At 39.6% G+C, this 22,038-nt stretch overlaps 1 protein-coding gene across 5 annotated transcripts in view; it reads right to left on the reverse strand.

Annotated features, from left to right (window-relative positions):
* PDE8B (phosphodiesterase 8B) overlaps positions 1-22,038 on the reverse strand; it is a 239,301-nt gene that overhangs the window by 154,860 nt on the left and 62,403 nt on the right. The window lies entirely within an intron of this gene.

Raw genomic sequence — 22,038 nt, forward strand, 5'->3', positions numbered from 1 at the left:
TTTTCACCGCTCTGCCCGTGTCCACAAATGACCACAAAAGCACTATATTGATTTTGGGTTTGCAAATAAATTTTAGAGAGCAGGCAAATTCTCACATACAGAAAGCACAATAAGGATGGACCGTATATGTCTTCTACCTTGGGGACAACAGGCTACCCAAAGGCAGGGGGCCCTTCCGAGGCCCACCCCAACATGTTAGGGTGATGTCCCCTTCTTCCCCGAGCAGCCTGGTCAAAGCAGAGTTTAGGCTGAGCTCTCCCAAAGGCCTGAGGAGCAGGGCGGTTCTCACTCTGGTTTCACAGGCTGTATATACTCCTACTTGGTCCCTAGAAAAGAAATAAAAATAAAGAGACTACTCCATATCTATACATCTTAATCAAGGGCAACTTGAATTATCTCAGAAGAGCTTGCAGTTTAAACTTCAGCCCATTTTCCCCGTAGGATATTTAATCTTGAGAGAAGTGCCTCTTTATCAAGCATTTTGCCTTTTCTAATTAAATTCTGGAAGAACACTCAAAAGAGTTACTCTCCTTACCTGTCCCTGGCACAAACAAACAAGGGGTGACCTCAGGTGGTAGAGAGCCCAGAGAAGGAAGGCACCTCTTAGAAGAGCCACTTAACTAAATCAAATCATGAGATTTTCAAGAGGCCTATCATTCTGGAGAGAGAAGACAGTGATATTTTATGGGCAAGAATTTTTAAAGTTCAAAGGTAGCTTACAATTAAAAAAAAAAACAAACCTGTAAGATCAGGACAATTAAAAATACAACTTAAAAATCGGAAGAAGAACTGTAAATGTTATATTGAAGACATTGGTGAATTGAGTTAATTTGGTGAAACTAAAAAGACCCCTCAGCTCTGAGCTTTCTGGCAGCAAATGGGAAAAGGCAAGATTTTTTTTTTTTTAAGATTTTATTTATTTATTTGTTAGAGAGAGAAAGAGTGGGCGAGAGTGAGCAAGGGTACAAGCAGGGGGAGCAGCAGAGGGAGAGGGAGAAGCAGGCTCCCTGCTGAGCAAGGAGCCTGATGCGGGACTCGATCCCAGGGCACTGGGATCATGACCTGAGCTGAAGGCAGACGCTTAACCGACTGAGCCACCCAGGCGTCGCAGGAAAAGGCAAGATTTTTGATGCGCCGCCTTCATCAATAGGTAAAAGCTAACATAACAGATAATCTATTCTAGAAAGAGTACATTTTGTGGGTATTAAAGTCCAGCATGTATTCATTGTGCCAACACCACCATTATTCACCATGTCTCGGTTTCCAGGCCAGCTGATGTGCTCTAGACATGGCCGCAGCCAGCCCACAAGAGGACCATGAGCTCCGTGCTAGCCAGACGAGTCTGCTGCCAGAACGACAGGTTGGAGGACTGGAGGCCCCCCTCACACAAGATCTTATAAGAACGCTATCAGCCGGTCACTAACAATATAAAAAAGGAATACAATGACGAAAATCCATAAAACCTTAAGATCTAATAACCTACATAAACAACCAGGAGAGGTCCAGGAGAGGGATGCACTTCAAAGTCCAAAGAATGTCCCTGGTAACAAACTACAGTAAGAGTAAAGGTCTGATTAGATTTCCAGTTACATATTTGCCCCTGGAGCCAATCTTGGACAAAATGGCTTATATTTCTCCTGGTTAGGGTTGTTTCACCTATTGAACAGAGGTGATCTACCACTCTATCTTACTATTAAGAATAATACAATTGTGCCCTGTAAAAATGATTTTAAGGGCCTTGATTTCTTTCAAAATAAATGTAGATTTGATCATCACAAACAGTAATAACTACCCTTAGGACATTATGATAAACCTGGACATGTCCTTCTTGTTGAATATATCCAATTGCTACTACTTCCTGGCACTCATCTCCATTCCCTTGAAATGTCCTCCCACCTTCCCCTCTTCTACTACTCTGAACAGGACTCCGTTCCGCAGAGTTCTAGAACAATCAAACTTCCTGGTTAGCTTGGGATATTGACACCTGGTTCATACTCGATGTAATTTATAAGCACTCACTTTCACTCTCAAAATTGTCCCCACTATAAGAAAATGATATAATAACAAGTGTGGGTAAAAATGTGGAGATTTTGTAACCCTCATACTGTTGATTGATATAAAAATTTGTGCAGCTGCTTTGCAAAGTGAGTCTGGCAGTTCTTCAAAAGGTTAAACATAGAAGTTCATTCGGCAGTTCACCCAACAATTCCATTTCTAGGTTTATGCCCAACAGAAATTAAAATACATAAATATGTAAGCTTGTGCATGAATGTTTATATCATCATTTTTCATGATAGCCAAAAAGTGGAAACAACCCATGTGTCCATCAACTCACAAAAGGATAAATAAAATAAAATGGTATATCCATACAATGGAATGTAATTCAGCCATAAAAAGGAATGAAGTATTGATATACACCACAACATGCATGAACCTGGAAAACATTATGTTAAGTGAAAGAAGCCAGTTACAGAAGGCCACATACTGTATGAGTCCATTTATATGAAATGTCTAGAATAGGGAAATTTATAGAGACAGAGAGATTTGTGTTCTTCTGGGGCTGGGATGTGGTAATGAGAAGGAACATGGTAGTGATGGCTAATGCATCTAATATTGATTACGGTGATGGTTGCACAACTCTCAAAATATACGAGGTACCATTGAATTGTACACATTAAGGGAGTGAATTGTATGGTAGGTAAATTAAATCTCAATAAAGCTGCTATAAAAAGTAATAAGTCAAATAATAATAATAACCCCCATCAGGAAATTACTTATATGATAACTCTACCCAGCACCAAATACCAGGTAATGAGAGGGGACTTGTAAACCTTTAGCAGTGACCTGGTAAAACCTGCTCAACTTTAATAAACCATGTGAATGAGCTAATTATGACATTTTTATATCATCCTATTTTAATGGGGTGGGGGAAGGGAGCAGAATGATGAGTTCGTGTAATTTAGTCTTTCCACAGAAAAGAATCAAATTTTTTCTCTGTGAAAAATTACCAGAATTTACAACAGCATTTCAGAAACTGTCTCAAACATAAAGCTGTTAGTACTAAAGAGTAAAAACCTTTATTCAATTAAATGTGATCCAAGAAACAAAGGTTTTTATTTATTTAAACATGTTCCAAGAAATATGTTCCACTGAGACATTAGAATACATTAATTTACCTGCTGCAAAATCAGCATTTGAATAAAATTTCACATTGCTCTTTATTCACTAAAGACAAAAACATTTCCTATCCCCCGGACCAAAGAGTATTCTGTCCTCAACTCTCACTGAATCTTTGCCCCCCTGTTCTACTTGCCACTGATCATTCCAAAATGTTCCTTGATGGCCTCTGTATGATCCACTAATCCTTTTGCTTGGTTTTCTCCATTTTGCTTTTATTTTGGTGAAAACTTATAACACTGTCCACAAAGCACATGTGTTACAGTCAACTCAATCAATTTCTATGAAGTGACAACCATGCCCATTTCAATTAGTCTCCAGGAGAGCCTCTAAAAATTACTATTATATTTTTTTTAAAAAGTGAAGTCTTCTGTGGAGGATATTCTATCACATGTCAAATAAAATGAAAAAAAAACGATGAGTACTAATCCTCGTGAAATCAGGTGAGAGTGCCTGAGTGGATGGGGAGGGCACCTACTCCTAAACATAGAGGGTCCTTAAATCTTGTGGTTCACAAAACAGATTTTGGGAAAGAAATCAAGGGTCTTCTTCAAGTCCATCTGGCATCCTTTCAAGGACCGGTCCTGATAGTGGTATGTTAAAAGTGCAATAAAGACAAAAGTAGAAAACCAAGGGGGCACAACAAATTCCTTATATGAAATAAGAAAGGTAACATGAGGTGCCAAATTAAATATAACCAAAGAAATTTATTTTGTGCACTGGATACAGACACAAAATGTACACACCTGATAATAAGGTATAACTATAAAGTATGGAAATCAATTTTTGTGCAAGGGGTATGCAATTAACCCTGTTACTGTCTACTCTTACACAATCATGTGTTTTAAAAACAAACACCAGCATGATGCCTCCAGCATAGATTAGTTATTCAATATTTCATTAGGGGTACAAAGTGATAGGGACACCTGTTTCCCTCTCTCAGTCCTATTTTTGAAAAATAATACTGATTATGCTTAATAACCATATGGGGAGACTGTGAACACTTTAATACTAAAGAACATGTTAAAGAAACATATGGAGGCTCCTCTGTCCCCTTTTGTCTCTGTGAGCACTTTGTTCCATCTGTCTTCCTATTGCTCTTCATTTTCTGCCTCTTTTGGCCCTTTTTTCTCACCAGATGTTTTCACCAGCCCCACCCCCATTTCCACATGCAGGGTTTCTTCATCTTAACCAGCCACAATATAGACATGAAGTATACTGTTACTATTTATAAAGTGAGTAAAGATATGCATTTCCTGCTACTACTTTTAATACATAAGTATTATCATAGAAAATGTTTTTCATGTATAAAAAGTACAGCCCAACTTATTTGATCCTGAGCAAAGATTTGGAGAGAGGAAAAATGGAAAACAGGAGGCTGTCAGTAAGCTGCAGAGGAATGCCCTCAAACGTTACACAGGAGGGGCGCCTGGGTGGCTCAGTCGGTTAAGCCCAGGCTCAGGTCATCATCTCAGAGTCTTGGGGTGGCCTGCTTCCAGCTCTGCACTCAGTGGGGAGCCTGCTTCTCCCTCTCCCTCCGCCCCTCCCCTTGTGCGCACCTGCACACTCTCTCTCTCTCTCTCTCAAATAAATAAATAAATAAGTCTTTTTTTAAAAAAGTTACACAGGAATAAAAATTATGTCACTGTGAATACAAGACACTTCTTTGAATCCACACATGGAAAATCCCCTTTGCTGCTAAAGGCAAAATCAGGGAAAACGTCTAAAAGTCAGGTGCAAGGCCCAGCCAAACATCTGGATTCAGAAGGACACCAAGACAGTCTTTCTCCTTTCTCCCTCTTGCATATCCTTGGAAAGCACATCCACTAGCACTTTACAGATCTGTATAGAGCAAACCCGTTGGCCAACAACCTGGGCAGCTCCCATGAAACACAAGGGGTATCTGGCCATGAACAAACAGATACCTCTGATGCGGGGAGAAGACTGCAAATCTAGCTGAGTTCTCAGTTACACTATTTTGTTAGAATGCTAATGACTAATTAGAAACAAAATGGCATAACTGAGAGCAAAACACAGAGAAATACGTGTGGCTCCCAGAGTCTTGCCAAACTGTTGTCAATCAGTGTTTAATTTCATGCTGGTTTCCAATATATCTTGATCTACGTTAAAGAGACATTTTTAACAACCACTTCACATCCCCTCTCAAAAGGCCTTGGGCTTCCACCCAGGTGCGACGGATTAGAGCTTCTTCTTAGCATCTTTCCCCCTTTCCATGGAGATGACATTCCTCACCATCACATCGGTGTGTATCATATGGGGAGATCTCTTCAGGAGGACTACAGGCTGGTTTTATTACCTCCACAGGAGAATTCTAACAGGATGGCTTGATTTTTTTTAAGCCATTAGATTTTTCCTAAGCTTTTTAAAGATGTCAGGCCATTTTTATTTTTGGACATTTAAAAGCCACAGAATACAGTGATCTTTCAAATATTCTTAATCAATGGTCTCTCCACAATCCCACAGAATTGGAAGGTGGTCTTGATCAATATTTCTTACTGTGTTTCTCTGTCTACAGTCAGTATTAGGATAGTCAGATCTTATTTTTCATCACTTTTCTGATAAAGAAACAGGGACTTGGGGAAAATGGACCAACAATTGATTAAGAAGTGAGCCTCAGTGGAAATCATCAATAAAATGCCTGAGGATATATTTTTATTATGAAATTAATTAATATTCAAGTTCTATGAAACTGATGTCTATGGATGTACTTAATATTTTGTAATTTATCAAATCATTAAATTGTACATAAAAGTTTTCCAGAAGCATTTCATAAATGGTAACTAATTTTTAAACGTCACTTTTTAGGGGCGCCTTTGGGTGCCTTAGTCAATTGAGCATCCGACTCTTGGTTTCAGCTCAGGTCATGACCTCAAGGTCCTGAGATCAAGCCCCATGAAGGGCTTTGCACTCAGCAGGGAGTATGCTTGAGATTCTCTCTCTTCCTCTCACTCTGCCTCTGCCCCTTACCAGCTTACTCATGCGCTCTCTCCCTCTGTCTCAAATACATAAATAAATCTGTAAAAAAATAAATAAAATGTCACTTTTTAAAATACCTCTTCCAGGAAGAGGGCTCTTCCTTCCCAAACCAGACTGTAAACTGATGAGGTGATCTCTGAGAAACACTCTTAATTTAGCAAGGTCTTAAATTTCTACTGCTATATTAGAGCTTTTCAAAATAATCTTGAATGACCCAATTAATTGGTCCTTTACATTTCATTAATATAATTAACTGTAAATGATAGCTTTATACATATACTCAAACATTTTTCTACATGTAACAGGATATTAAATGGCCAAAAGCTGAAATAAGAGTCAGCATACCATAGACTTACTTACAGAGAAATTACTAGGATAGGGCTACACACTACCACCACTCTTAGCTCATGTCCCAGCCTGTTTGAGAGAAGGCTGGAGATCTGCTGGCTGAATAAGGAAGAACGTTTAAACAGTTGTTGGCTTGGTAAGGATTGCTGTGGAGTTCCCCCTCCTTCTTAGAGCTCGAAGGGAAGAGAACATCCCAGGGAGGGCAGCAGCAAAAGAACTCCCCCAAGACAGTGGAGGTGCGGAAAGAAATCTGGTGTCTCCCTTCCAGGCAGAATTCTTGCTGAGCTGCCAAACGAAAAGCACAGGCCTCCATATACTACCACCAGAAAACTGTGGGGCAGGGGCATATATGATAGGGACAAGGGTTCCCTAGACCTGCCCCTGATGGGAGAGGGCAAGTGGGAGAAGCCTACATTTCCAGTTTGGTGGGGCAAGGATTTGTAATCTGTCCTATGGGCCAAATAGACAATGGAGAAGGCAGCAGCAGACTTAAATCACCTTGAAGGGACCCAATCCAAGATGCTGGAGCTGTACTCCTAAGAGCAGGATCAAAGGCCACACATACCTTCCCTTGCAGCAGATTTTCAAGACAAGGTCAGCCTTGAGCTGAAGGAAGCATTAGAAGCGTTGCATTGGATGATGGGTGGGGGGAGTTTCCATTTATATCAGATTGGACTTTTTAATAACTGAAAATAAGACTAGACTCAAAAGCTGTGACAGAGGGGCGCCTGGGTGGCTCAGTCATTAAGCGTCTGCCTTCGGCTCAGGTCATGATCCCAGGGTCCTGGGATCGAGCCCCACAACGGGCTCCCTGCTCGGTGGGAAGCCTGCTTCTCCCTCTCCCACTCCCCCTGCTTGTGTTCCCTCTCTCACTGTGTCTCTCTCTGTCAAATAAATAAATAAATAAAATCTTTAAAAAAAAAAAAAAAAAAAAGCTGTGACAGATCCCTGAGATACAGTCCAATGGAAAGATCTGATAGAACAGGTTTCAAAGAAGTGATGGGAGAGAAACAAATCTGTTTCTGTATCCTATCAAGTCCAGCCTCTTTTAAAATATGAAGTTCACTTTTTGTCGTCTATTGTTTTCAGTTTTGGGCCACAGAGAAATTCTAAGAGCTACCTAACTGATTAATATGTATTAAATCAAAGTTAGAATATGAGGCAAACACTTTTGCTCTCAAACCTGTTTTGTGCTTTTGTAAACCCCTTATCATGGTCCACAAGATCTTATGCAGCCTAGCCCCTGCCTACTTTTGTGGCCTACCATTGACCATGCTCTCTCAACTCACTCTGCTCCAAACATATTGATGGACTGCTTTGGGTTATCCCAAAACAAACTCTTCCAGACCTCAGGACCTTTGCACATACCTTTTCTTATTCCTGGAACATTCTTCCCCAAATTCTTATTGAGAAAAAGGTGTTAAAACCTCTGACTATAAATGTAGATTCATCTATTTCTCCTTTAAGTCTATCAGTATTTCTTCCAATATATTTTGAAGCCCTATTATTATATTTTAGTATTTTATTCTCTTGATTTATTGACTCCTTTTTTATTATAAAATATTTATCACTGTTAATATTCTCAATTCCAAAATTTATTTTGTTTGATATTACTATAATCATTTCAGCTTTCTTTTGATTAGTGTGAGCATGATGTATCTTTTCTATCATGTGACTTTTAACCTATTTGTGTCTATATTTAAGGGGGGTGATTTGTTATCAGCATACAATTTTCCATATTCTTTTCTTGTATCCAATCTCATAATCTCTGCCTTTTGAGGTGTTTAAACCACTTACATTTAATATAATTATTGATATGGTTAGGTTTAGATCTATCATCTCCCTCTTTTCCACTGTCTCCTCTGTCCTCAGTTGCCATTTACCCTCTTTTTCTGCCTTCTTTTGGATTTACCAAGTATTTTTAAAATATTTAATGAACTTTATTTTCTATGTTGTTTTATTAGGTGTATCTTTTCTTTCTTTTTTGTGGTAGATTTAACTTGGCATATTCTATGTTCACTATCATTCAGTTCACTTTTATTACCCTGGCATCTAAAAAAATGCCTCAAATCTATGTGAGGTTCAATAATTTATTGCTGAGTAAACTGATAACAGAGCTAAGCAAAATACCAATTAAACAAAATACTCAAAACATGGAACATTCCTGTTAACTGAATTTCTAATCAAATGAGGGTTGTTCAGAAAACTATATGCTTCTACCTTTTTCTGGTTTGATTTTTTTTTTTTTTCTAAAATGTAATACTTGGGTCTCAGGCCTTACAAGTTTAGTGTACTGGAAATAATTTTGCAGTACCTCATTCTCATCATTCTGAACACCAGTGAAACTGATGTCTGAACACAGAGACGGAAGAGAAGGTATAGAATGAAATAAATCTGTACAGAGCTCAGGATACACCCTAGAAGTTATTTATTTAGTTTCTCTTTGTTTGAAGAAAATCGTAATGTGGTATGCTTTCTCTGTAATCTGACCTTGTCCTTAACACAAAGAGGGAAAAAAAATTCTTCTAGTTGCTGAAGACTAAAGGAGCATATTTAGTGTATAGTTAAAAAGAGTAAAAGAGAAAAATCATTTCTATGCCAGACTCACAGAAACTAGTATAGAATTTTAAAAATGAAATCAAATCAGATGAGATTACAATAATAATAATGTACTAGTAAATGCTGAATGCATAATAAAATTGCGCGCACATTTAAATGTGGTCAGGACATGATAAATAGACCAAACAATGCATTAGAACAGCTCCCACAAGGGTTACACTTCTTTTGTGGTACATAAAAATATGACCCTATCATTGCTTTCACATATTATTTCCAGTTCACAACCCACTAGGGCAAAAACTATCCTGAAGATGTGAAAATAAATTGATTACTGTAAATAATAATTAAATGATCAATGGCAAATAACTGTAAATAACCATTCCTACAGAGATAAAGGACACTGACAAATTTAAATTACACCTTGTCTGAACCAAAGCTTTTAAATAGTGATTAATAACAAATACAGATCACGTTCTAAATCTGTAAATCCTTGTTACAAAGAGAAACCTCCATAAACTGAAAAAGTTCAAGTTACCAGCTGAACTAGCATTTTCTCTATAAAGCACAGCAATGATAAACATCTATTAGCCAGCAGGTATTCTCATGGAACTTCTAGAAGATGGGATAAAGGTTCTCAAACAAGGTCCTTGAACATTGGTCACTTTAGAGTTTATTTCTCCTTCATGATTGGGCTCTGTTGGTGTGACTATATGCCGTACTTGCACTATAATATTTACAATCAACAATAGGCCTATGATGTGTGTCTGTGAAGGGGTATATACATGTATACGTACATACATATATACATGTATATAAGTGTAGTCCTTCGCTTGTGAATGGAAATATAGAATCCCTCCAAAGGGCGCCTGGGTGGCTCAGTTGGTTAAGCGACTGCCTTCGGCTCAGGTCATGATCCTGGAGTCCCTGGATCGAGTCCCGCATCGGGCTCCCTGCTCAGCAGGGAGTCTGCTTCTCCCTCTGACCCTCCCGACCCTCCCCCCCTCTCATGTGCTCTCTCTCTCAGTCTCTCTATCTCAAATAAATAAATAAAATCTTAAAAAAAAAAAAGAATCCCTCCAAGTACCACTCAACTCCTAACCAAACACGTCAGGTCCCAAGCTGATCTATACTATAAGCACCCATATCACCTATTCCTTCCCAGCATAGTCAGACGGGCAAAAGAAAAAAGTAAATACCTAAATTAGAAGTCAACAAGGAGGTCTCCCAACTTCCTATGTCTGAACTCACTAAATGACTCTAAAATGGGGAAAACAAGAATAAGCCTTTTGCTGAGGCCTACAAAGCATGAGGCAGCTGAGGTTTAAGAGGCTAGAATAGGTCCTAGTTTTGTAATCTGTGATATACAGCATCTGGGGCTAATACTTGACTGCCCAAGAAAGCCAAGAAGGCAGAAGATGTGCATCTACATATGCATGGATGTGCATACATGCGTGTATTCTGGGAGAGGTGCTACTTCTCCCAGCTTACTTTGAAAGGCCCTATGGAGAGAGGTCCCACAATCCCTCTAGAACTGAAGAACTGGAACAGTCTTAGTCCTTACAGGCTGGAAAAGGCTGGCTCACAACCCCCACCCCCCACTGCATGTCAAGGTTGGAGAATTAAGGCCTTCCTTAATCATCACTGGAACAGGTACAGTTCCTTCTCCTTTTGTGACCAGGGACCGCCCCTAGCAAGGATTGCCTGGTCTTCTATCCCCTCCAACTGTGATACTACATGAGAGTTTCCACAGCCTCAATGCATTGGTGCCGAGGGTACCCAACCTAGAAGTAGGCAAAGAAATCTGCAACCCCTAAAATGGACTTGGTCCCTGGGGAGAGTGCAGGGATGGTAGGAAAGAAACAAACTGAAATTAGATGAGTCTCACCAATAGAAGAGACCAAAAAAAGAAGAAAAAAGATTAAAAAATTAATGGACAAGGAAATGCAAATCCTCAAAGTGATGTAATTAGGACACAAAATATATTTTCTGAAACTAAAAAGTTTGGGGAAAAATTGTTAATTCCATAACCTAACTGAAGGAGAATATTCACTCCCTAGAACAAAATAGAATAGGACTTGGCAAATTTTCTATAAAGATCGAGTTAGTAAATATTTTTGACTTTGTGGCCATATTCTCTCTGTTGAAATTGCCTAAATTTGTCACTGTAGCATGTAAGCAACCATAGACAACACATACATAAATGTACTTGGCTGTGTTCCAATAAAACTTTATTTATAGAAGCAGGCAGCAGGATGGATTTGGCAAGCAATCTCAAGTTTGTAGATCCCCGGTCTAGAAGGTCAAATAAAAAATCTATCATGCCACAGAAGACAAAAAAGAAAAGAACTAGATCCAGAAGATTTAAAATGCAAAATCAGTAACTCTAGAGAAAAAAAAGGTCTGGATGAAAACATAGGTGAAGAACTAACACAAGAAAACTAAGAAAGCCTTAAACCTTCAGGCTTAACCAGGCATACCCTACTGAAATATTTGAACTACCAAAATAAAGAGAAAATTTTATTAACTCACATTAAGAAAGAAAAAGTTACCTAGAAAAGAGAGAAAATTAGCATTAGATTTTTCACCAGTGTCAACATTGAAAGCTACAAGATGAAGGAACAATTTTTAACAAGGTGATGATACAAGATAAACATATAAAATCTAGTAATCTTCTTCTCTACTAACATTAACCTGAAATAGAAAACCAATTCCATACATGATAGCAACAACAGCTATAAAACCCAGAAAGGAAACAGATAAATATTTTTAAATTATATATTTTAAAAATTAATATTGAAACTTTAATTAATATATAAAATTCCGATCCAAATCCCAACAGAGTTCTTAAAATAAACAGAAGAAATTATTTTAAAGTTCATATGAAAGAGTACATTAGAATTGATAAGAAGGGAGCCTGGATGGCTCAGTCATTAAGCGTCTGCCTTTGGCTCAGGTCATGATCCCAGGGTCCTGGGATCGAGCCTTGCATTGGGCTCCCTGCTCAGCAGGAAGCTTGCTTTTCCCTCTCCCACTCCCCCTGCTTGTGTTCCCTCTCTCGTTGTGTCTCTGTCAAATAAATAAATAAAATCTTCAAAAAAAAAAAAAGAATCGACAAGAAAATTTTGTAAAATAAAGAACAGTGAAAGAGATGTTCTTCACCAAATATAATATTATAAATTCATCATATTTAAAACATTATGTTATTGGCATGGGAATACACAAGTCCATTAGCAGAAGAGAATAGAGAATCTAAAAACAGATCCAAATATATGTTGAAACATAATAAGTTATGAAAATGTGAACGAATTGTTTTATAAATGATACTGGCTATAATAATTAACCATCTGAAAGGAAACAAAAATTATATGAGATAAAATATATAGAGTTCAAATGGATTCAAAATATTTTTTAATTGTAAGAAACTTAGAGGACACTATGTTACAACCTCAGCATCAGAGATCATTTCTTAAGCAAGTCAAGAAATATAAAACCAGAAAGAAACCACAGACATTTAATTTTAATAACTACATGGCAAAGATATCAAGTCAAATGACAAATGGTAACTGAGGAAAAATCCTGCCACACAGATGAAATATGAGGCTAATCTCCCTAACAAATAAAACTCTTTCAAAACCAGTAAGAAAAAGACAAGTATTCCAACAGAAAAAATCAACAGCAGATGAACAGAAAATTCACAGAAGAGGAAATACACATGGCTAATAAATACGTGATAAGCTGCTTGACCTCAAAATAACTAGGAAAATATAAATCAAGACCAGACATCATTTTTCACCACTCATATTAACAAGAATGTACAAGACTGATAACTTCAGTGCTGGCAACAGTGTAGGGAAGTAGGCATTCATATACTGCTGGTGGGAGTGTGAATTCCTCCAATCTTTTTGGAAAGTAAGACACCCTGAGTCTACACTTTGGAGAATTCATCCACATGAACTAAGAGCACAAAATATAAAGATATACGTAATAGGCTTATTGGCTTATTTGTTGCCTTGTTTATAGCACCAGAAAAACAACGTAAACATGCATCATGACAAGACTAGCAAATGAATTGTGAAAAATCTACACCATGAATATAGAATACTGCATGTTATTAAAAAGAATGAGTTGGATCCATATGTACTGAAACAGAGGGACTTTCAGGATGTCAAGGTATAAGCATTTTTGCCATTGGCACGAGTGTGTGTGTGTGTGTGTGTGTGTGTAATATGATCATGAATAGAAGGTTGGGACAATGACACATATACACTCAATGTGAACACTGGTTACTTTGGGACGAGGGGAAACAGAATGTTGACTTTTACTTTGTACACATTTATGTTGTTTGTTTTGTTGCAAAAAGTATTAAGTGCTTCTATAACTTGAAAAAATGTCAATAAGGCAAGTGAAAAGAAATCATGAACTTCTGGTTTCCCATGAGATAATGACCATTGACTAAATGACAGCTGAATCTCTCCCAAAACCATAGAGATCAACCAGGAGAGCAAATGAAACCACCCATCACTCACATCTAGAGCCAAGACTCAAAAAATAATTGACAGGGCCCAGCACAAAATGAAAATGAGGGGCACCAGCCAGGGCAGAGATATTAATCTCCCCTTCCCAGGGGCCTATCACTGCCAACAACCCCGGACTGGCAACCTGCCAGGAATTCTGACTTATGTGCTAGGGATACACTCTGCACTTGGATCAGTGGTAGACAAGAGGGCCCCGCTGAGTCACCCACTGAATGCACCATGACACTGACAAACAGGGACAAGGACAGCCGCCGCTTTGCCCTGATCCCAACCTCTCCTGCACCTGCTCCCCTAGTGGGTCTGGAGGACTGGACAGAGCACAGGCCTCCACCTGCCCATGCAACTGGGCTGCCCCTACCAGAGAGGGGCAATGGTCACAGACCAGGGGCAGGAGCAGGTGGCTGAACTAATCCAGGAAAGGTGGAGAGGTAAGGAGGAGGTAGAATGAAAGAAGGAGGAAGAACCATGCATGAGCTGGGGATTCAAGGCCCTAATGCATGTCCAGCGTGCCATCAAACTTCACTTACAAAACACAAACTCAAAGATGAAATTATTAAGAATTTCAAGACAGTGATTACAGAGCATTCAGCCCCTTCTGAACAGGGCCGTGTGGAAATGCACGGTAGCGTGCCCATGAGGCCAGCCCTGCCTATGGCATAACCAGAGATGGAGCACAGAAACTTCAATTAATGCACAGGGAGGAAACAAACATCTGAAATCAGCAGAAACCTGGTCAAAGAAGAGAGTCAGGTGGCAGCAATCACCTCCAGAAAGAGATTTCTACCCTGAGTGTGGAAATACAGAAAACAAGCCTGACACTTGGGTACAGGGGAAACAAAAAGGGAGGGCTGGAAAGTTCATAGGACCAAAGATGGCCATCTTGTGTGGGCACCATTTCCAGAGGGAGGACAGTAACTTGGGGGGTCACATCCCCCCGAAGCTTGATGGTTAAGGGGAAAAAGAAGAAGTACACAATAGAAATTAAGGGCCCTTTGGAAAGAAGAGAGTCACAAAATCAGAAGACACATCAACCCTCCCTCTCTCCCCAAAAGGCACCACTGATGAGAGAAGCACTTCCCTGCACAGAGAGGAGGCCCATATAAACTAAGAAATCTAGTGGGCTCTCACTTCTGTTGGCAGAGTCACCAGTCATTGCTTGTCCAGCCAGGAAAACATAATACATTTCAAGATGAACAGAAAATGGCAGACGTGAAAGAAATCAATCAACCCTGAAGAACTAACAAGTGATAAAAAGAAAATTAATTCCGATTATGATTCCTTTCATTTCAAGGTACAATGAATATTCCAACCATTATTCAACTGTATTTCAGAAGCAGCAACTTGATAGAAAAGAAAAACAAAACAAAACAAAAAACAAAGACTGGAAGATCAGCCCCTTTCTGAGAAAGGCAGAAGGAAACTAAGTGCGTGCGTCATTACACACCTGGTGTTGGGGGTTTGGTGTAACAATACACTGACTGCAGAAAAGAGACGGTGAAAAAAAAAAAAACCATTAGAGATGGAGAACTTGAAAGACAGCACAAACCTATCATTCTTCAGAGCAATTATTTCCATTTTTTTTTTTTTAGTGACTAAATTTTCTAAATTGAAAAGCCTTTATTCAAATAGTTCTGAGATCTTTTCTGTCTACTTTTGAGACTGTTTTTCACATGGTTGTTTTCTGAGCACAATTCATACCTACTTTAAAATTGAGAGATTCACGATGTCCAAGGTATTTCTCAATTTCTAAAGCATTAACACATAAAGTTCTTTCAAGGAGTCCCAGCGTACGTAATCTGGTTGCCAAGCAAAAGGATTCTTTTGGAACTGCAACCCATAGTGGATAAAGAATGGATCTGAAAGGTATATTGTAAAATTTTCCAAGTAAAGATACAATCATAAAGATCCAATAGTAACAAAAACACATAAAATACAAAATACTCAAACTTCCTTATAGTCCATTCGACAGTCACATTAAATCTATCCACTTAGGAGTTATGTATCTATCAATTTAAATAAGAGAAAAATACCATCTTTTCATATAATGCATTTGTGACCAATGATGCCACCTAAGATTGCCCTTCTGTAAGGGTCAGTTTCAAGTTTCACCTTAGCACTGTACAATGAAAACTTCAGGTACAGGTTTCCCCCAATATCTAAAAGTAGAGCGTGTCTATAAAACCTCTAGTAAGCCGAAATGGCATAGAGTGAAGAAGCAATCACCATTAATTTATATGGAAAATCTTTTGAGCATCTCCAGACCCCAAAAATGACCTCTCTTAGGCTTTCCTGATACCTTAGGACACATCTTGCTAACAAATGCACAAAATAAATCACAATAAAACACAGATGTTCACGGGCACAGTTCAAGGCCATGGGGGCCTGATGCTCGGAGGCTGAGCGTAGTTCCCAGGGAAGGAGCTGGGCGGCCCCACCCTCACGCTGGAGGTGCGCCCTACCTCTATAAGGGCTGGCTTCGGAACACACACTGAAAGCTATTTTTGTCTTTCACCTTCTTTTCATAAAAACGAAAATCCTCTTCGGATTTCTTTTGCTTATCGAAGATAGGTCTTTCATAAAAGTGAAGTGGCACGATGCAAACTTTCGAAAAGCAGGGATACCTGTATCCTAAGCTGTTACTCCAAAACTTGTGCTCCAGCCTTCTAGGCTGCCTTGGGAGAATGACATCAAATAAAGAATGCTGAAAGATAACTATATTCAGAGTAAGTTGTCTTCGTGCCAACGAAATGTCAAGTGAATAAAATAGATGTATACATGGGGCAATCTTCAATTTCTTTCTCTCTCATACTTGGAAAGTTTCTCTCAGAAGCAGAATGAAAATGTTAAAATTTTGAGATGCTTTTACCAGTCCTCTTGAGGCCAGTCCTTCAAAGATGGGAATTTGGAATCTAAGGATATAAAGGGGGGAAACTGCTATAAAAAATACATATTAATAACATGAAATGGCACTTCTCACAGTCAACTATTTTTCTCTGCAACCTCACTTGCATTAACAATTAAGTGTCTCCAGGTAAAGAACGTATTTTTGAAGCATTAACGGATTACTGCAATGATTTATCCTTTAAAATGTATACCCATCCATACTACCATTGCAACATACTTGGAACATTGTTTTCTTCATAATTGCTTTGAGCTAAGATATTCATAGAAGAAAATACAAGCTGCCCTCACAAGAGTGCTTCATGTCTCCCTAAAACAAGTGATTCGTCCCTGTTCCTTGTGCACTGATTAATGTTCTTACTGCTTTTTTATTGAGTTGCATTTATAGGGAAAAAATCAGTTATATCACATAAATGGTATTTGCTCTCCAAAAATATAATGCTGTAGGATAGGATGTGAAGTCATAAGAGACTAGACCGGTAAACTGGAAAATGGAAAGGTTGAAATAGGAATTATCTACTCAAATTCTAAATGCTTTGAAGATGGTAACAGAGAAATTAAGGGAGATGTTGATCCAAAATGGTTTTTTACCAAAGCACCAGCTATCAACGGTTCAAAAAAAAAAACTTCTCACACCTCAAAAGCTACCTCTTCCAGGAGGGAGGATGAAATAGTTATAGCTACCCCTCTTCCAAACAGAGTATCAACACCTTTCTACTCATTCCCAAAAGAGGAAATGGGCAGATCCAAAAGTATCTTCCTCAAACAAACACAATTAACAGGGCCACCAATCTTGCTGCATCCAAATCAGAATAGGGAATTGCAACTCTAATAATGAGAAACTAGGAAATTAGGACCAATTCACAATAAGGACAATGAAAAATACTGAACAAGGTATTATAAAGCATCCTCTCAAAGGCCTCAAAGAAGTATCAATATAGTGAGGAATTACCAGGCCAAACTCTAGAAGATGAGAACCCCATTGGGTAAGTGTACTATCCAGGAGTATTTCCTAATTTAAAACAAAGTTGTGAAACTGAGCTTATTTTAAAAGATTCAAGGGGAAAAGGAAACTAAAGTGAAGGCTAGGGGCCACCAAAGGTGGAGAATGTAGTGAACGACTACAGGGTTCATCTGTGGCCCCAAAGGGGAAAAGAGTGAGCCGAAGCCAACCAGCCCTTGGGCAGACTCGAAGCATGCACCAACTAGGTCATCCAGGGAACCTCAAGCCTTGAGCTCAGATTAAGCCAGTCAGCACCACAACCACCGACCCTTGGCAGAAGCCAAAGAAAGGCTCTGAAGGATAACCAGGCACGTGTGACAATATAAATGAGAACCCATACAACCAAGAGAAATAGAGACAGCCTCCACATTTTCAAATTAACAGATACAGATGGTAATACAACTGTACTTACACCATTCAAAGATATTGAAAGCAAAACCTGAAATTTTCAGAAGAGAATTGAAAATTATATTTTAAAAAGCGATTTGGTAGACTTGAAAAAGAACCGAATAAAAATTCTAGAACTAAGGAAAAAAGTAATCAAAATTCATAAATCAGTGGAAAGATTTAACAGCGGATAAGCTACAAATGAACAGAGAATTCCTAAACCAAATGATGTCAGAGAAACTACCCAGAATATATCACAGAAAGACAAAACGATGGAAGAGCAAGAGACATGGGGTAGAGAAAGTCCAACATGTATTTACTTGGAGTTCAAGAGCAGGAGTCCGGAGATGAGGGAGAAGCATCACGTGAAGCAGTCAAAGCTGAAGGTATTTTAGAACCACTGAAAGACATCAATCCATGGACTTAGAAGGACTAACAATTCCCAAGCAATCTAAATAAGAAGAAGTCCACACCTACACACATCGCAATGACACTGTAGAAAACCAAAGACCAAAAAGAAAAATCTTAAGAGCAGCCAGAGGAAAAAATACAGATGACCTTCAAATGAATCACCCTCAGAATAGATACTTCTCAGCAGCAAGAGGGGAAGCCAGGAGACAGTGGAGTGATATCTTCAGTGTGCTGAAAGAAAATAACCGCCAAACTAGAATTCCATATGCAGTGAAAATATGTTTCAAGAGGGATAGTGCAATAAGGATATTTTTAAACAAAAACAGAGTTTGCCAGCGAGGACCCACACCAAAAGGAATAGGGGTGCTCTCCAGGCAGAAGAAAAATGGTCCCAGGTGGAAGGAATGCAAGAAATAACAAACAAAAAGGGACACAGGTGGGTCAACCTCAATAACATTGACTGCAAAATGCAGTAACATCTCAAGAGGATTAATATGTCCAGGGAAACAACACATAAGATGACAATAGCGTGTAAGCCAAACAGAGACAAACCTTCTGTGTTACCGGAGGCAGGAACGCTGCTGACTCACTTTACACTTTGGTAAGTTAGAGGTGCAAGCTCTATTTTCTCTGGTAACCAAGAAAAGATGAGAAACACGTTACTGGGAGGGAGAATCAAACGACTAAAAAAAAAAAAAACAAACCCCGAAAATGCAATCCATCTAAAAGAAGGCAAGAAAGGAGGGAAATAAAACAGATGGAACAAAGAGAAAACCAGAAAAAAAAAAAAGTGGTAGATTTAAACCCAAATATATCAGTGATTACATTAAAATATAACTAGAATAAAAGAAAGGTGGTAATGGAATCACAGAGTTAGAATTAATAGGGGCTTTACAGCTATTCTGAACTCCAGATTTCACCTCTCTCTCCTGTTTAACCCTACTGCTATTAGGATAACATCTAAACTCCTTAAGCACTCCTCTTGTGAAGGGCTGCTCACCTTTCTTACCTCATTTTTCACCCCTGTTTGTGCTCCCACAGACACATGGGGCCAAGGGCCACCATATAGAACAGGGCAGCTAGCTGAGGGGCTGTGAAGTGTTCAGTAAAATCTAAAAGACAACACAAACTTTGATGATATTGTATGTTTTGTGATTGCCTTGGTAAATTAAATTAATTACTTGAAATATCCTGATCCTGGATAATTAACCTTGACCACTCATTGTGCAATTCCATAAGACCAGAATCACATGTGTTTCACTCATTTTGTATACTTTACACCAAAAAGAGTGCCTGGCACATAGTAGGTACCCAACAGTTGACGAATGAATGAACTACATTAATGTGGGTGCTGCCCAGCTAGTAACTCTCATTGGCACACATTAACTTGCAAGTTATATAGATCAGAGCTAATGGCCTGAAGGCCTGAAGGTGCTAATACCAATGTTCTCAATCACCTCCATACCTGATCATTCCCATGGCCATTACCATCCTAGCTAATCCTCTATACATCTCATTATGGGCAAGGGCCTGTGCCTAGGAACTTTTCATATATTAAATTGCTGAATACGCCTAACAACCCTGTAAGGTAAGTACGATTACCATTCCCACTTTATAAATGAAGAAACCAAGGCACAGATAAGCTAGGGAAACTTGCCCAAGGCTACAGGACAAACAAATGGCAGAGCTGGGCTATGAACCTGGGCAGTCTGACTCCAAAGTCCACGCTCTTAGCTACTGTTGCCAAAAAGCTTCCCTAGTTATCAAACTGTCTATACGCACCCATAATGTGGCTGAATGATGCTACTAAAGATGACTATTTAATCAAGAGGGCCCGTATTATGTACTTTCATAACTTCACCGAGAAGGAAATGCACCTCGTGATGTTCAGCTAAAATGCACTTGCAGAATCACGATACGGCTCCTGTAGCCTTTCCTATCTTCTCCTTGTACCTGCAAAGAGAGAACTCAGTGGCCTGGGAAACATGTCTTGTTCTCTGGAGTTGTCAACAAAGCCCAAGCCCACCAATGACCCAGGCTGAGAAGTCAGTACAAAATGATTGTGAATGATCCAAAGCTACAAAGAGGCTGAGACCTCCCCACACCCCAACCCAACTGTTGGGTTGGAGAGGGAGCTATCATTGGGCAGACAAGGGTGCAGAAGTTACTGTCACATGGGAATACAGCCTCTGCTTCTACCCAGGGAGAGTCACGCTCATGAAGATGGGAAGGCAATCCAACACCTCAAGAGGACTTGCTCTTTACACAGAGGTGGACATTTTACACAGAAGCATAGGATGCAGGGGAAGTGTTCCTGACCCAGGTCCCCCATCTTCACACAGCTCAGGGGCAGTAGGGCCTCCCTTGGCCCCTGAGTCGCCAAAGACAGAGAAAGGCATCAACAGTGAGCAAGGATTTTCTGAATCATATGACCTTGTTTCAATGCCCAACTTTAAAAGAGAAAAATCTTCAACAAGGTGTTCAACCACTCTATTTGTTCATTTGAAAAAGGTTGCTGGTGAAGACAAAAGTATGACAAACCCACCTAAAGAATCTAGCACAGTCTAATAAAGAGGAGGCATGCCATAACTGAATTTCTTATTCCTCCTTCCAGTTTGACGACATGCCCATAGATGCGGGCTTGTCCCCTTCAATATTAGTCTTCTTGTGTTGTTTGTGCTTATGCTGTTCTTTTTGAAACAGAGGCAACTGAGAAAAGCCGTAACGTCATAATTGTGCAACGGGGACGTATGCGCACAGCCTGACCGCCAGAAGGAACTTCTGCACACTTCTTCTTCTATGAGGCCTGCACCAACCTGTAATTGCTGCTGTTTTCACAAGCCTTCCTGTTTTCCAAATAATCAGATCCAAGCCTGCAGACACTTTAGCCAAAGGACTTTTCTTACGTGCTGGGAAACTTGCCCTAAAAACGTTAATTCCTTTCATTCTCCCCAGTGGAAAATCAAGTGTTTCTCAAGTGGCATGCTCCCGGTGACCAAGAGCGAGCAGCCTTGATGGCTGAGAAGTCTGGATGCTGCTCCTGCCCCCCGCACCCCCCCCCCCAGTTCTCCTTACTCTGCATAGTAATTGCTGCAAATGTGGCATGCTGCATCCCACACAGTTCTGAGACATCCATTACTTCAGAAAATGCTGTCAGGTAAATTAAGGACAAAGACAAAACTTTAGTTCTAAATTTTCCTGCTTTCTCCTTGAGTTACAGCACTTTATTTTAAGCTCCTTTTTGCCACTTAGTAGACGTGGCCATTATGGGCCAGAAGATGTGCACGACGCCCCTGAGCCTGTCCAACCCCGCCTGAGAGTCAGGCAGCCCTTGACTCTGCCACTTGCAAGCTGTGTGGTCTTTCAACCTCTCAACTTCTCGGAGCCCGGTTTTCCTTACATCCCCCAACAACACGGCACAGCTGTGATGAGTAAGTGACGTGTTTATGGTGTTACCTTTTGTACACAGAAAAGGATTAAATGCAGTTTTCCCTGTGATGAAAATATGGGCCATTATACCTGCTACTTATTCGGATAGACTGTATTAACTGCTAGCGGCACCATTTGGAGAATTCTGCGTGTGCTGTTGAGGATGTAAAGTCCTTGGCAGCCAGGTCCTAGTTCTATGGACAAATGAACGTGGGGAAGCCACGTGCCTTAGTCAGCAGAGGCTGCCTAACAAAAACCACAGACTGGGGGCTCAAACAACAGGAGTTTTTC

Source organism: Halichoerus grypus, chromosome 2, assembly GCF_964656455.1.
Source record: "Halichoerus grypus chromosome 2, mHalGry1.hap1.1, whole genome shotgun sequence".
In the NCBI taxonomy this organism is placed as follows: Eukaryota; Metazoa; Chordata; class Mammalia; order Carnivora; family Phocidae; genus Halichoerus; species Halichoerus grypus.